A 14,256-nucleotide genomic window follows, 5' to 3' on the forward strand; every position below is an offset into this window, starting at 1 on the left:
CCTCGGGAGGTGAGGGGGGGGGGAAGGGAGAGGGGGAGAGAGAGAAAGGGAGAGAGAAAAAGGAAAGAAAAAAACAGCCAGCAAGCCTTAAACAATCAGCGAGCTAAAACAAATAATTCGAGCAATATATAGCCAAAAAATCAAAAAAAAAAAAACAGCAAACTAACAAACCAGGCAACGAACTACTACCACAGCAGCGAAAAGCCACCACCAGCAGCAGCAGCAGCAGCCAGAGCCAAGCGAGCCACCGCAAGAAGAAGAGAAAAAAAACCAAGGCCAGTCCACAGAGCTGAGCCCAGGCGGTCCCTCCCCCGGGAGCAGACAGCTTCATGGCCAAGGGGGGCAGGGTGAGGAGTCAGTCAAAACACCAACCCAGGACATTCCACCCCTTATCCCATATCGTGATCATTGACACACGATTGGGATATACACTCATTAAACACAATATGAACACTTCCTCTGACTTGCTCAAACCTTCAACATTTACATATTCCTTCTGTCTCATCCCACAGTCAGATCTCCCTGAGGTACACAGCGGGTTGTTCCATCTTTCTGCATTATCCACCAAGTACATCCAGGTCCTTGAGCAAAGGCAATCCCCCGAATGGGTTTGCCTGTACTCGAGGTAGGATTACTGTCTTCCCTAGCAATCCTCTGACATGGGCCGCTGGGACTTTGTCTCCATCTACTGTATTAAGGCACTCAGATTGGGCAGGACCTGCTCGGTTGGTGGAACCTCGAGTGTTGACTAACCAAGTGGCCTTTGCCAAATGCTGCTCCCAATTCTTAAAGGATCCCCCACCCAATGCCTTTAAGGTGGTCTTTAACAATCCATTGTACCTCTCCACTTTACCTGCAGCTGGTGCATGGTAAGGGATGTGGTACACCCACTCAATACCGTGTTCCCTAGCCCAGGTGTTGACAAGGTTATTCTTAAAATGAGTCCCATTGTCTGATTCGATCCTCTCAGGAGTACCATGCCTCCAAAGGACCTGTTTTTCCAGGCCCAGGATGGTGTTGCGGGCAGTGGCATGAGATACAGGGTAAGTCTCCAACCATCCGGTGGTGGCTTCCACCATGGTCAGCACATAACGTTTACCCTGGCGGGTCTGAGGCAGTGCGATGTAATCAATCTGCCAAACCTCCCCATACCTGTACTTGGACCACCGTCCTCCATACCAGAGGGGCTTCACCCGCTTGGCCTGCTTGATGGCAGCGCAAGTGTCACAATCATGAATAACTTGAGTAATGCTGTCCATGGTTAGATCCACCCCTCGGTCTCGTGCCCACTTGTAGGTAGCATCCCTCCCCTGATGGCCTGAGGCATCATGGGCCCATCGAGCCAGGAACAACTCTCCCTTATGTTTCCAATCTAAATCTATTTCCAACCCCCCTATTTTTGCTGCTTGATCTACTTGATGGTTATTTCGCTGTTCTTCGTTAGCTCTACTTCTGGGGACATGGGCGTCCACATGGCGAACCTTCACGGGTAGCTTGTCTAACCGAGTAGCTATGTCTTTCCACTCTTCTGCAGCCCAGATTGGTCTTCCTCTGCGCTGCCAGTTCGTCTCTTTCCATCTCTGCAGCCATCCCCACAAAGCGTTGGCTACCATCCAGGAATCAGTGTAAAGATAGAGCTTTGGCCACCTTTCTCTTTCGGCAATATTCAAAGCCAGTTGGACAGCTTTGAGTTCAGCGAATTGACTAGACCCTCCTTCTCCTTCAGTAGCTTCTGCAACCCGTCGTGTAGGGCTCCATACAGCTGCTTTCCATTTCCGATTTGTCCCTACAATGCGACAGGAACCGTCGGTGAACAGGGCATAACGGATTTCCTCTGCCGGTAGCTGGTTGTAAGGTGGTGCTTCTTCAGCCCGGGTCACTGGTTCTTGTTCCTCGTCTGTCACACCAAAACTTTCTCCCTCTGGCCAGTTGGTAATTATTTCTAAGATCCCTGGGCGATTTAATTTCCCGATCCGGGCGCGCTGCGTAATGAGGGCTATCCACTTGCTCCATGTGGCACTGGTGGCATGGTGGGTGGAGGGAACCTTCCCACTGAACATCCACCCCAGCACTGGCAACCGGGGTGCCAGAAAGAGTTGTGCTTCTGTGCCAATCACCTCTGAAGCAGCTTGGACTCCCTCATAAGCAGCCAGGATTTCCTTTTCTGTCGGGGTATAATTACCTTCAGACCCTCTGTAACTTCTGCTCCAGAATCCCAGGGGTCGGCCTCAGGTCTCACCTGACACCTTCTGCCACAGACTCCAAGACAGACCGTGGTTTCCAGCTGCAGAATAGAGCACATTCTTCACATCTGGCCCCGTCCTGACGGGACCAAGAGCTACTGCATGGGCGATCTCTTGTTTAATCTGGATGAAGGCTTGTTGTTGTTCTGGGCCCCAATGAAAATCGTTCTTCTTCCGAGTAACCTGGTAAAGAGGGCTCACAATCTGACTGTACTCGGGGATGTGCATTCTCCAAAAGCCTATAGCACCCAAGAAAGCTTGTGTCTCCTTCTTGTTAGTAGGTGGAGACATAGCTGTGATTTTATTAATAACATCAGTAGGAATCTGACGTCTTCCATCTTGCCACTTCACTCCTAGGAACTGGATCTCACGAGCAGGTCCCTTAACTTTATTCTTTTTGATGGCAAAACCGGCTTCCAGGAGAATTCGGATAATTTCCTTTCCTTTCTCAAACACTTCTTCTGCTGTGTTTCCCCACACAATGATGTCATCGATGTACTGCAAATGCTCTGGAGCCTCACCCTTTTCCAGCGCAGCCTGGATCAGCCCATGGCAGATGGTGGGGCTGTGTTTCCACCCCTGGGGCAGTCGGTTCCAGGTGTACTGCACGCCCCTCCAGGTGAAAGCAAACTGCGGCCTGCACTCTGCTGCCAAAGGAATGGAGAAAAACGCATTGGCGATGTCAATGGTGGCATACCACCTTGCTGCCTTGGACTCCAGCTCGTACTGCAGCTCCAGCATGTCCGGCACGGCAGCGCTCAGCGGTGGGGTGACCTCATTCAATGCACGGTAGTCTACTGTCAATCTCCATTCTCCTTCAGACTTGCGCACAGGCCAGATGGGACTGTTGAAGGGTGAGTGGGTTTTGCTCACCACCCCTTGGCACTCCAGCTCCCGGATCATCTTATGGATTGGGATCACAGCATCCCGAGTTGTCCTATATTGCCGGCGATGTACTATTGAAGTGGCAATCGGTACTCTCTGCTCCTCTACCCTCAGGAGTCCCACGGCAATTGGATTCTCACATAGTCCGGGCAGGGTGTTCAATTGCTGGATTCTCTCTGCCATCACAGCCGCTATCCCAAATGCCCACTTGAAGCCTTTTGGGTCCTTAAAATACCCGCTTCGAAGGAAATCTATTCCCAAAATACACGGGGCCTCTGGGCCAGTCACAATCGAGTATCTCTTCCACTCTCCTCCAGTTAGACTCATTTCCGCTTCCACTATGGTAAAGTCCTGTGATCCACCTGTTACACCAGCAATAGAAACGGTCTCTTCTCCGACACATCCTGATGGAAATATAGTACATTGCGATCCAGTGTCCACTAAAGCTTTATACTTCTGTGGTTTCAATGTGCCAGGCCACCGAATCCACACGGTCCAAAACACTCGGTTTTCCCTGGCCTCACCCTGGCTAGAGGCAGGGTCTCCCTAAGCCTGTTTATCCTTTTTGACGGGGGCATAGGTCTTAGAAGTTCCTTCAAGTGAATCAGACATGTCGTCATCATCCTCCTCATACGTGGCACTGTGATTCCGGGCGACTGGAGCTGCTCTCTTTCTGATGGAACCTTCTTGTTGAGCCTTGTCTTCCTTCAAATCACGCACTCGTCGTGCCAGAACAGCTGTGGGCTTTCCATCCCACCTCTTCATGTTTTCTCCGCAGTCACGCAAGAAAAACCACAACTCCGCACGTGGGGTGTACCTTCTCTCCTCAGCAGAGGAGCGTCTGCGTTGACTGCCAGGACGTCCGATTTGCACAGCTGAGATTTGGAGGAGATCCTCCTTGATTTCCTCTCTCAGCTTCTTATGGTTTTGCTCCAACTTATCCTCCAAGTTCTGTAAACGTGTTTCTACGGCTGCAATCCTGGCATGCGTTGGGCCATGCACAGCATCAGCGTACGCCCGAAGCTTCTTTGCCATATCAAGCACTGTCTCGTATATGTCTTCTCGTTTCATGATTGCAAGAGCTGAGGCATATTCAGATGGTCCAAGCCTCACAAGCTTCCTCCACATAATCGGTGTGCATGGTACCAGATCTGGATTTCTAGTTGTTACGTCATCTGAGAAAATAATTTCTGTCACCGCCATCTCTCTCAAACGTTGGACTCCCTGCTCGATGGTTTTCCATTTGGTCTGCTGCATGTACAGGTCATCAGCGCAGAGATATCTTTGTGCCACACTGTCCAATACACGTGACCAGAGGCTCTGAGGATTAGCTCCCCTCATCATACCTTGATCGATGACTGGATCTTGAGACAGGGATCCCAAATGTCTCGCTTCCGTGCCATCCAGGATGGTTGCCTCACCAGCCGCATCCCAAAGCCGAACTAGCCAACTAATTATGGATTCATCAGGTCGCCTTGTATAGTCTTTTCTTAGACCACGAAGATCTTTCAGAGAAAGGGACTCATTATTAGTTTCTGATCTCCCATCAGTCACTTTAGCTTCAGATTTTACATCAGGGGGAGTTGAAGGTCCTTCTCCTGCATCCTCCTCATCCTCATCCTCCCCCGGCCGATCTGTTTTCTTTGTGCACTTTCTACTCCTGGTACTGGTAGCCACAGCCATAGGTTGAGGCTTGCTGTCTAATTTTGCCCCTGTCCTGGAGCCTGAGGAGTTAACTGCAGTCTGAGTAACTGGAATAGTGGCTACGTTATCTCCCTGTTCCCTCTCCTTTGTTTGTTGTCCTGCACTATCTAACAGGGTTCGATAAGCGTACGCCAGAGCCCAGCTCACTGCAGTGATTTTCTTTTCCTTAGAATTGTCCTGACACTTTTCTTTTAAGTACTTTGCAATCTTGACTGGGTCTTGAATTTGTTCAGATGAAAAATCCCAGATTATAGGTTCAGAAAACTCTTTTAGAATTTGGCCCAGTTCCTCCCATTTGCCACACCACTCAGAATTCTTCCCACTCTGCTTTGCTACCAAATCAGGGGTTGTAACACCTGCATCCCTAGAAATCTCAGCTTTCATTCTGTATAAACTGCAGACAGTATAGAAAAAACTTACTAAATTAAATACCAGAAAGATGGTTTCCTTTACACTCAGGGAGAGCTGAACATTTTCTAACAGAGATGTAAATAATTCAGGGGAGAAGAAGGAAAATAAAGGCAAGAAATCCTCTTTGCTTGCTTCTCCTCTAATGAATTGAGTGCACAACACAAACCACGACTTGTACATCCCTGAAGTGGATTCTAACACCTTCATAAACTTCTGGCAGATCATAACAACCAAGCCTAGCCCAATGAGTATTTTGGTTAATACCCCTTTCATGAAAAAACTACGTGCTAGAGACAACACTGGGGCTATCTCTGAGTAAGAGAACAGGCCCAAAGACCACAGGGGTATTAAGATTTCAAAAAACTCTAAAGAGCAAACATACAGACAGGCTTCCAATCCAAAAGACATCATGGCTTCAAAAAACATACTGATATCAATACAGGCAAATTAAAAACAAGATGTTATTAAAGTTTTTTCCACTTTCTCCTTCCCCGTACGGGCCACCAAATAAGAAATGTCCTAGTTTGGACAAACTTAGGGGAAAAAAACCCCCAGAAGAGCTCCCCAGGGAATAAACCCCCAATTCTTTATCCCACTAGACTTAAGAAAAAAATACTTCACTCAGGGGGAAAAGTGGAAAAAACCTATTTATTAACACATACAAGGGAAACACTTCCCAGCACAGATCCAGATGCAAAAAAAAAAAAATTTCACCGAGGGAGAAAAAAGAGACGTGGACGATTCGATCTTCACCAGAAGGACGAGATGCTTCTCTGGCCGGTGTCCAGAGGCAGGCCACAGGGTTCCTCCGGAGCGAGCTGGTGCTGATCCTCGGGAGGTGAGGCGGGGGGGAAGGGAGAGGGGGAGAGAGAGAAAGGGAGAGAGAAAAAGGAAAGAAAAAACAGCCAGCAAGCCTTAAACAACAGCGAGCTAAAACAAATAATTCAAGCAATATATAGCCAAAAAATCAAGAAAAAAAAACAGCAAACTAACAAACCAGGCAACGAACTACTACCACAGCAGCGAAAAGCCACCACCAGCAGCAGCAGCAGCAGCCAGAGCCAAGCGAGCCACCGCAAGAAGAAGAGAAAAAAAACCAAGGCCAGTCCACAGAGCCGAGCCCAGGCGGTCCCTCCCCCGGGAGCAGACAGCTTCATGGCCAAGGGGGGCAGGGTGAGGAGTCAGTCAAAACACCAACCCAGGACACCATGTCTTCTATGGCAAATCTATGTTTTACATTAACTATATAAAGCTGTGGCTTAAAGTACCTTGTATACTTGAAAAAAAAAAATAAATAAAACACAGGAGCCTGTGGTTCATTTGTCAATTAATCTTCTTTAGTAAAGAACGATCAACAATTGTTAAAGGATTTCTGGGTTTAGACATGAAAAGTGGTCAAAAGGCTATATCTCCACCAACTGGGTTTGATTTGCCAATTATTCTGTTAAAAATAGTTTAACAGTTTTTATTTCTAAAACTTCCTTTCTATATATACAAACTATAAATACATATTCTGCAAAACCATGTTATGATTTAGGGAAGCAGACACATTTTCCAGTTAATGTAGCTTTTGGTCACACACAAACACACAAATCACACGTGCATCCCACAAAAAAAGGCCAGGAAGATCCAGGAAGACTATCACACAGAACCGTCCTTAAATTCAGCAGTACAGTGAAAGCCTGAATTCGTAACTTTAAAATTACCCCTTCCACATTAAAAATCCAAACAACAGACTCACAAAATAAACAGATCAGATTGCAGTGACCGTGATTTCTCTTCCATATAAAAATCAAATCAGGGCAGTGCTGGATACTAAAAACAAAGTACAAAATATTCTTGGTTTGAGTTAATAAAACCTGCATGGAGGGATCACAACAAACAGCAGACTCTAATGCATTAATACACTTCTGGGGTAGATAAGACTACACAAAATATGATCGGGGAAAAAATGATTGAAAAACCAGTCAAAATACCCTTTATCTGACATGAAGCAGTAGTAAATATTTGGGTAATCCACTGCAGAAGGCATCAAATGCACAAGGCCCATGGCTTACAGCATCAGTTTATGGATCACCCATGTCATTTGTGCAACTGTATTTTATAAGATGCTGAAAGCCATATTCACCATGAATTTTTTTAGTGTTTCCCTGAATCCCATTGACATTTCTTAAACAGAATATGTGACAGTACAGGCATTCTTAACCTATTCCACCTTAGGAAAGGTGGAAAGCATTCCACTCCATGCTTTCTGAGGAGAAGAAACTTGAAAGCATCCTCCCAGTCACACTATAGAAAGTATCAGATGAGCTTTCTCCAGAATATGTCAGTTCCTAAAAATCACAGAAGCATAGAATGATTTGGATGGAGACCATTCAGCCCAGCTATCCTGCATGGGCAGTTCACAAAAAATGTTACTATCAGTTCACAATTCTTTCCTTCAGCCTCAAATATATCTACAGCTGTAGTCTTCTTAATTTTTCCTGTTAGGGCCAATACAATCTAGTATTTACAGGACAGTCAGCAAATTGGGCCCTTCTTTGCAGGACTTTTTCTGCCCTGCCATTAATACATATAGCTGATTTTTACACATCCAGTCTTGAGTACCTCAACTTCCAGAGAAAAGTGATCACAAGGAATTCAACAAACCAATTTGATTCAAAAAAGGAAGGTAAAAATACAGACAGCAGTGACAAATAAGAGAATGTAAAAGTGTATTTCAGCTTTAGGAGGGTAAGGGTCAAAGAGCAGAGAGAGCTGTGACTGTTTTTATATTGTGAAGTTGTGCTGATAGTTAAACATAGCCTTTGAGACTATATCCGCACTAATGAAACTGTAATTTCCGTTAAATTATTGCCATCCACACACCAGACCTCATCAGCAAGACAGTAATGACTTTTCATCATTTATTTCAACACAAAAGCAATCAATAAGCTTTCCCCCAGTTCCTTTACTGCCATCTCTGAACTCTAAAAACCCAGAATCAGAGAAGATGCCAGCTATAAAACAGACACAGACAGGTTTCATTGTTGTCTTTCTTATGGAAGGAAATTCTAAAACACCACCCAATTTTGTGATGAACAGGATTAAAGCAATGCAAAGAAAATCTTAATCCATTAAAACATGATGAACAGACTAGAGTATCAAAGAACAGTAAGAAGATCACATTGGATTGAGAGGCTTTTCCCTCTCATCATCACTATGTCCTAGGCATTGTTTTGCACTGAAAATGTTTAGGATCAGAGTGAGGGAATATCATACTTCTGCACACACAAGCTGAGGACACTCCTTGGAAGACATACATACACAAAAGATCCACCTCAGTTGCCAGCTGAAGTTTCGCTCCTGTATTGAGCAGCAACTAAAAAAGCATTCTACAGTTTTCAGAATTTTTCAACAGTGGGAAAATTTTGGAATATTTTCAGGTAAACCAGAGAAATACCAGGAATAAGACCAGTAAAATCAGCGACAAATCTGGAAAATTTAATACAATTGCTTAGAAATACTGTATTTTAAAATAAATCAAATCAGATTTATAAACACATATACACAGGCACACAAATGTTCAGTCTCTTATGACTAGGCCACAGCTTGCAGAACAAGTGGGCAAAAATCGTGGGCAAGGCTCTTCATCTACAATGTTCCAGACTATGATTTTAAAATGAGCATTTCCCCAAAATAACAGAATGCTAGCAGACAAGAGAGGGGTGCAGCATTGCTGACTTCACTGAGAGCAAACAGTGCTCACACTGCTATTTCATCGTATTAGATTTTATCTGTTGTGTTTCAGTTCTCAGACAAAGCTCTGATTTCATCATTGAGCCTTTGAATCTATTTTGGCTTATAGCAGCTATCTTTAAGAATGTTTGTAGCAGCTTCCACAGCTGAAACTGACTTACACACAGAAATCTTGACAAGCCAAGGGACTGAAACACTTGCCAGTTACATTATAGTGGGTGGCCAAGTCATAACAGCAACATAAGGCTGCAAGCAATGGCGTGAACAAGACCTGCTGAAGAGAACACACATCCAAATTAGTCTTGGAAACTGCCACATAGAGCTGCCAGAGAACTATTTCAGCTATAGAGAAAAGTGGCACAGGATCTTTAAAGAAAGGCAACAGGTAATCTTATATAACCTATGAAGCCTTTTGATATTTTAGAGGGCTCAATCACACTGAAAAAGTAAAATGAGCATGAATTATTAATTCTATGTCTCAATGTAACTGCTACAAGCAGGTATGGGAAGACAAAAACTATTTTGAAACACAAAAAAGTCACTTCATGCTTCCACTCATCTTCCTGAGCATCAGTGACCTCCTTAAGAAAGAGAGGAAAATAAAAAAATAAAATAAATATTAGCTTGCGTAGAAAATAGGACAGCAGTGTAGGAGAACATAAAGGATGCTGATAGTGAGGAAGAGATACGATGAAGAAAATTCCAGGTGAGAAGATCAGGTCCTGCCCTGCAGGAATGACTCACTACAGGACCAAGTTGTTTAAAATATTATTACAATCTCTTGAGCTAATTTTCCCCCTACTGCTCAAACAACAGCTATGTTTGACACCTCTCCAGAGAATACACCACACCACCCATGGCACTATTTAATGCTTTCAAAACAAAACCCGTGGCTGTAGAAAAGTCTGTAATTCGGGTCTTCTGCAGCTTCAATCCCCAGTTCATGAGCCTTTGCTGAAGAGGTTTGCATAAATCTTTGTTTTAGTCTTAGCTAACAAATTTAAAACAGATACTCAGAACTATAAACCACACCAACACCTAATTGGGCAAATGAACATGGATTTTGTTTTGGTTTTTGGTAAGTGTTACTACAAGTAGAAGTGGAACAGACAAGTTACAACACTGTTTAATATCAGGGTTAGCTGCACCTACACCCTCTCCATGAAGGTAAATTGTTTCTGTGGTAGTGGGAAAACCACAGCAAAAAAGAACAGTCTGTGGAAGGCACAAGCCAGAAAATGTCTACAGAAAGGCAAGAAGTAGTACACAAAACCTGCCATGAAGGTTCCTCCAAAGATCAGCAGGTGGAAAAGCACTTCTACTTGAAAAAAGCACTTCTGCTAGCCATCTGTCAGGACTAGGCAGCTATTCTTCCCTCAATTCAAAATCTATCTGCTCTGGGTTACCATTCTTCTGAAGCACTGGAGAATGGCTTGAGCCCAGAAAGCATCATCCTGATAGCAGAATTCATGTCTCAAAGTGCCTGATTGAGTTTTCTACTGACAGATATCTCACGACACTGGCAATGAGTTCAATTTTCTTGTTCAGTTTCTGAAGCACAGTGTAACAGTCCTTTCATCACTTCGCAGAGTTCTCTTTAAAGTTTGCTTCCCATAGCCATAACAGTCTGTGATTTGCAGTACCAGAAGAAAAGCCTGCTGATCATCTAATGGCAGGTAAGTTATAAGACTACCTGTGCTGAGAGAGGCAGTGGGGAAATCCCACACAAAAACCCCTCAGTGACCAAATGGCTCTTTCTATTCCTGATGGGGAATGTTCCACATTCCCAAATGCACTTAAGGACTTAACTTTGCTGAGATATTCATCAAAAAGTAAACAATTCCCATGGCTCTTATAAGACCAAGAAGTATTTTTATACTTAAAATGAACAGCTAATTATATAGTAAGAGCAATTGGATGAACTGGGGGAAAAAAAAATAATTCCACTTCAGTATACTCTGTTGCAGGCATGCACTCATTTCTTCCCATTCTGTTCTCGTTCCAGCTTTGAATACCAATTACTTGGGAGGAATATTTTGTGAAACTATTTGCAGAACACCTCTGAGTGTTCAGGTTCTTCAATTAGACACCTTAACAAGGTGGTAGCACAAGGAAGGACTTCTGTACTAAATGCAAGTGCCTCTGGAAAAGACTAAAAAAACCTACCACAATTCCCAAACACAATTCATCTACCAGTCTCTCCCATTTAGTTACTCACCATCTCATTGTACAGGTTTAGGATGGTGATCAGCTTTAGAACAAATTCAACCAATTTGATATTTTCTAAAATTTGGTACTGGGCTTTCCAGCATAGTGGGGGAAAAAAAAGTGTTAATGCCTGAATTTTGACCCCGCCCATAGAAAGCATCAAAGGCACTAGCAATTTTATATGACTGAGGCCCAGCAAACAGACCGACAGCAGCAGTGCCCGTGTCAGCTGGTTTATCCTCCCACATCCAGCGTCTGGAGAACTCCATTATTCCATGGGACTTGCAAAGAGAACAGTTTGTAAACAGGCACCAGGACTTTCCAAAACAGCTGGCCCTTCAGAGGGACATGCAGGCTTTAACCTTGAAACAGCCATGCTGCTGTAAGCAGAGAGTGAGGAGCCTCAGCTTTTTCAGTTTTTTGTTTTAATGCTCACTATACAAGAGTAAACAGTAAAAACAAAGTGTATTGAAAATGAAGCATGTTTAAAACCTCCACCAAGCAGCAGCCCGAACACAATGTATAAATAAACCCAAGTCATGTCAAACAGCATTCCACAGTCATGTGTCAAGTGAAAAGCAGAAAGACTTGTCTGTTTGAAGAAAACAATTGTGATCGTTTATGTGCAAGCCACTTTCCTATATATTGACTCAGGATTTTACCATTTAATGACAAGTTTCCTGAAAGCTTAGTGAGTATAGACACTATAAACAAGATCATTATGAGTTCATTATATACTCGGTTGCATTTCTAGACACTATTTAGTTGAGAGTTCATTCAAAATGCCCTTTTATTGTGACATGATGTACATAAGTTTAGTTTACTCTCTTAAAATAACCCAAACCAAATCACTACTCAGTATGACCCATCATCTCTGCTGGCCCCCAAAGCCTGTATTTCAGACTAAATCTCCTTCAAGAGATCATGTAGCAGATTACATTGACAATCATTTATTTGCATTAAGCATAAACATCAGAGCCACTTGTAATAATCTACCAAAGATTAAAAATAAGAAGAAACCTTTTAAAAAAATAAGTCATTAGTTTTCACCAGACATTTAACAGTTCCTCTCTTACATGGAAATGGGATGTCTACTACGAAAGGCCAGATGCTCAAATGGATTAAACAGTGTCTAGCCTTTAAATCCTGCATCTGCAAATCAACACTGACCTAGTGACCCAAAGTAAAATTTAATAATGAAAAAATATCCAACAGACACATATAGACCAATCAAGACAGAAATAAAAAATAAATTGTTTGCCTAAGATTGGACATTTACATGCTGCTCATCAGAGAATATAAAAGCTGGAGAGTGCAGAATGTGCAGTCCCCTATTTATCCTTGAAACAGGTTTAGCAGTGGGAAAACAGGCTCCTCAGCACAGCCCCAGTTAGCAATCAGGAGAATTCACCTCTGGAAAGAGTACACAAGCCATTACCTTCCTGCCCTTAGGATTGTTGCTGTCTGTGAAGACTTGCCAGCGAGACAGTAATTCACACACAGTGACAGTGAATCCTGTGGGCAGAAGCTGCCTGCCTCAGAACAGAGCAGGGGAGAGGAACACATCCCATAGCAGCATAACCTTGGGAGGGTTGCCCTTCACTTCAGGCAGATCCAGGATAACACCTGAAGGGTGAAAGTCTAATCTCTTTTCAAGCACAAAAGCCAATCTGCCCCTTTTCCTCCTGACAATGCAGTTACAGACTTGGGACTTGCACGTGCAAACAAGTCCACTGCAGCCCATTAAGAGCAAGTTTTGCATAAATCACCAACTTCAAAGGCAATGCAATATTTAAGTTCTGGGGAAGGAATTTTTAAAAGGCTTGTCTTTTTTTTTTTTTTTTTTTTTTTTTTTTTTTTAATTACAAGTTGATACAGCTTTCCTTAAGGGTGTTCATCCAGTTTCACCAACTGAGAGCATTACATGATGTGTGAAAGGACTTCAGGCACATATACCAGCCTCCCACATGCAAAAGAAAAGCTCATTCACCACAAACAGTTAAAGTTCTCAAAGAAATAAAAACCCTCTCAACCTCCCCCACACACTTTTGTTAGGTACCAAGACTTGAAAAGCATCTTGTAGGTTAAAAATTTATCTTAGTCAAATATGTTGCAATCGTGACTTATTAACTCCATCAGTAAGTTTCCATCTAGACTCCAATGCCCTGACATTTTCAGTGCATAAAAGCAGAGGACAGACACTCGAATTAGCACTGACACAGTTTTAATTAAAAGCCTCTAGTAGTGTTCTCCCCTGCACCAAATAAAAATGGCAGTTCTGGCAAGACGGATGCAGCATAAGACTATTTGAAAAGGGAAAGCCCATATGTGACTAAAAACATCTGCTGAAGTAACATTTTGCACTTTAGGGGTACAAAATTTTAATGTCCCTCATTTAAGTCAGCAATTTGATTTGCACTAAAATGTTCACCATTCATATATTAATGAAAAAAAAAATTCATACTCCTAGCTCCGGGAACACAGCAAAAACAAAGTATTTTATAGGACAAGAAAACCTTACAAGGATAGACTTCTAATTTTATTTTCCCCTTTATATTAAATCCTGCCATCAAAATAATATTTGCAGAGAATCCCAAAAACACATGTGAAGTCTTTATACAATTAAGCTCTATAAGAGAAATAGTCCAAAACGTTTGGTCAGTTGGTGAGTTAGAAAGACAGGGACAGAGGGTGGGAACAAGAAGTGGAAAACCTGCTCCTTCATTCTGCCTCCCTTATGCTGCTTCCTCTGGGCAAACTGCATAAAACACCCTAAACATGCATTGTATCACCAGCTCGGTTCAAACATTTCCCCCCTCGTTTCACCCTTCATGCCAGTACGAAAACCAAACATGTATCACATGCAAAAAGAAATCACTCAGACAAAAAGTAACCAGGGGGAATAGACTTCAAATCAAATAGATCTGGCAGCAGACAGCATTTCATAAAGACAAGAGATATGGATTGCTCCATCTGCGTCAGTTCGGCCAGTTATTGTTCTGACTTACTACTTTAACTACCCCAGATTAAACTGCTTAAACTGCAACAGACAAACGAAGATCCTTAG

At 43.2% G+C, this 14,256-nt stretch overlaps 1 protein-coding gene across 4 annotated transcripts in view; it reads right to left on the bottom strand.

Moving 5' to 3' along the window:
• FGD4 (FYVE, RhoGEF and PH domain containing 4) overlaps positions 1-14,256 on the bottom strand; it is a 161,909-nt gene that overhangs the window by 109,882 nt on the left and 37,771 nt on the right. The window lies entirely within an intron of this gene.

This window comes from Oenanthe melanoleuca, chromosome 1A (genome assembly GCF_029582105.1).
Source record: "Oenanthe melanoleuca isolate GR-GAL-2019-014 chromosome 1A, OMel1.0, whole genome shotgun sequence".
Taxonomy (NCBI): domain Eukaryota; kingdom Metazoa; phylum Chordata; class Aves; order Passeriformes; family Muscicapidae; genus Oenanthe; species Oenanthe melanoleuca.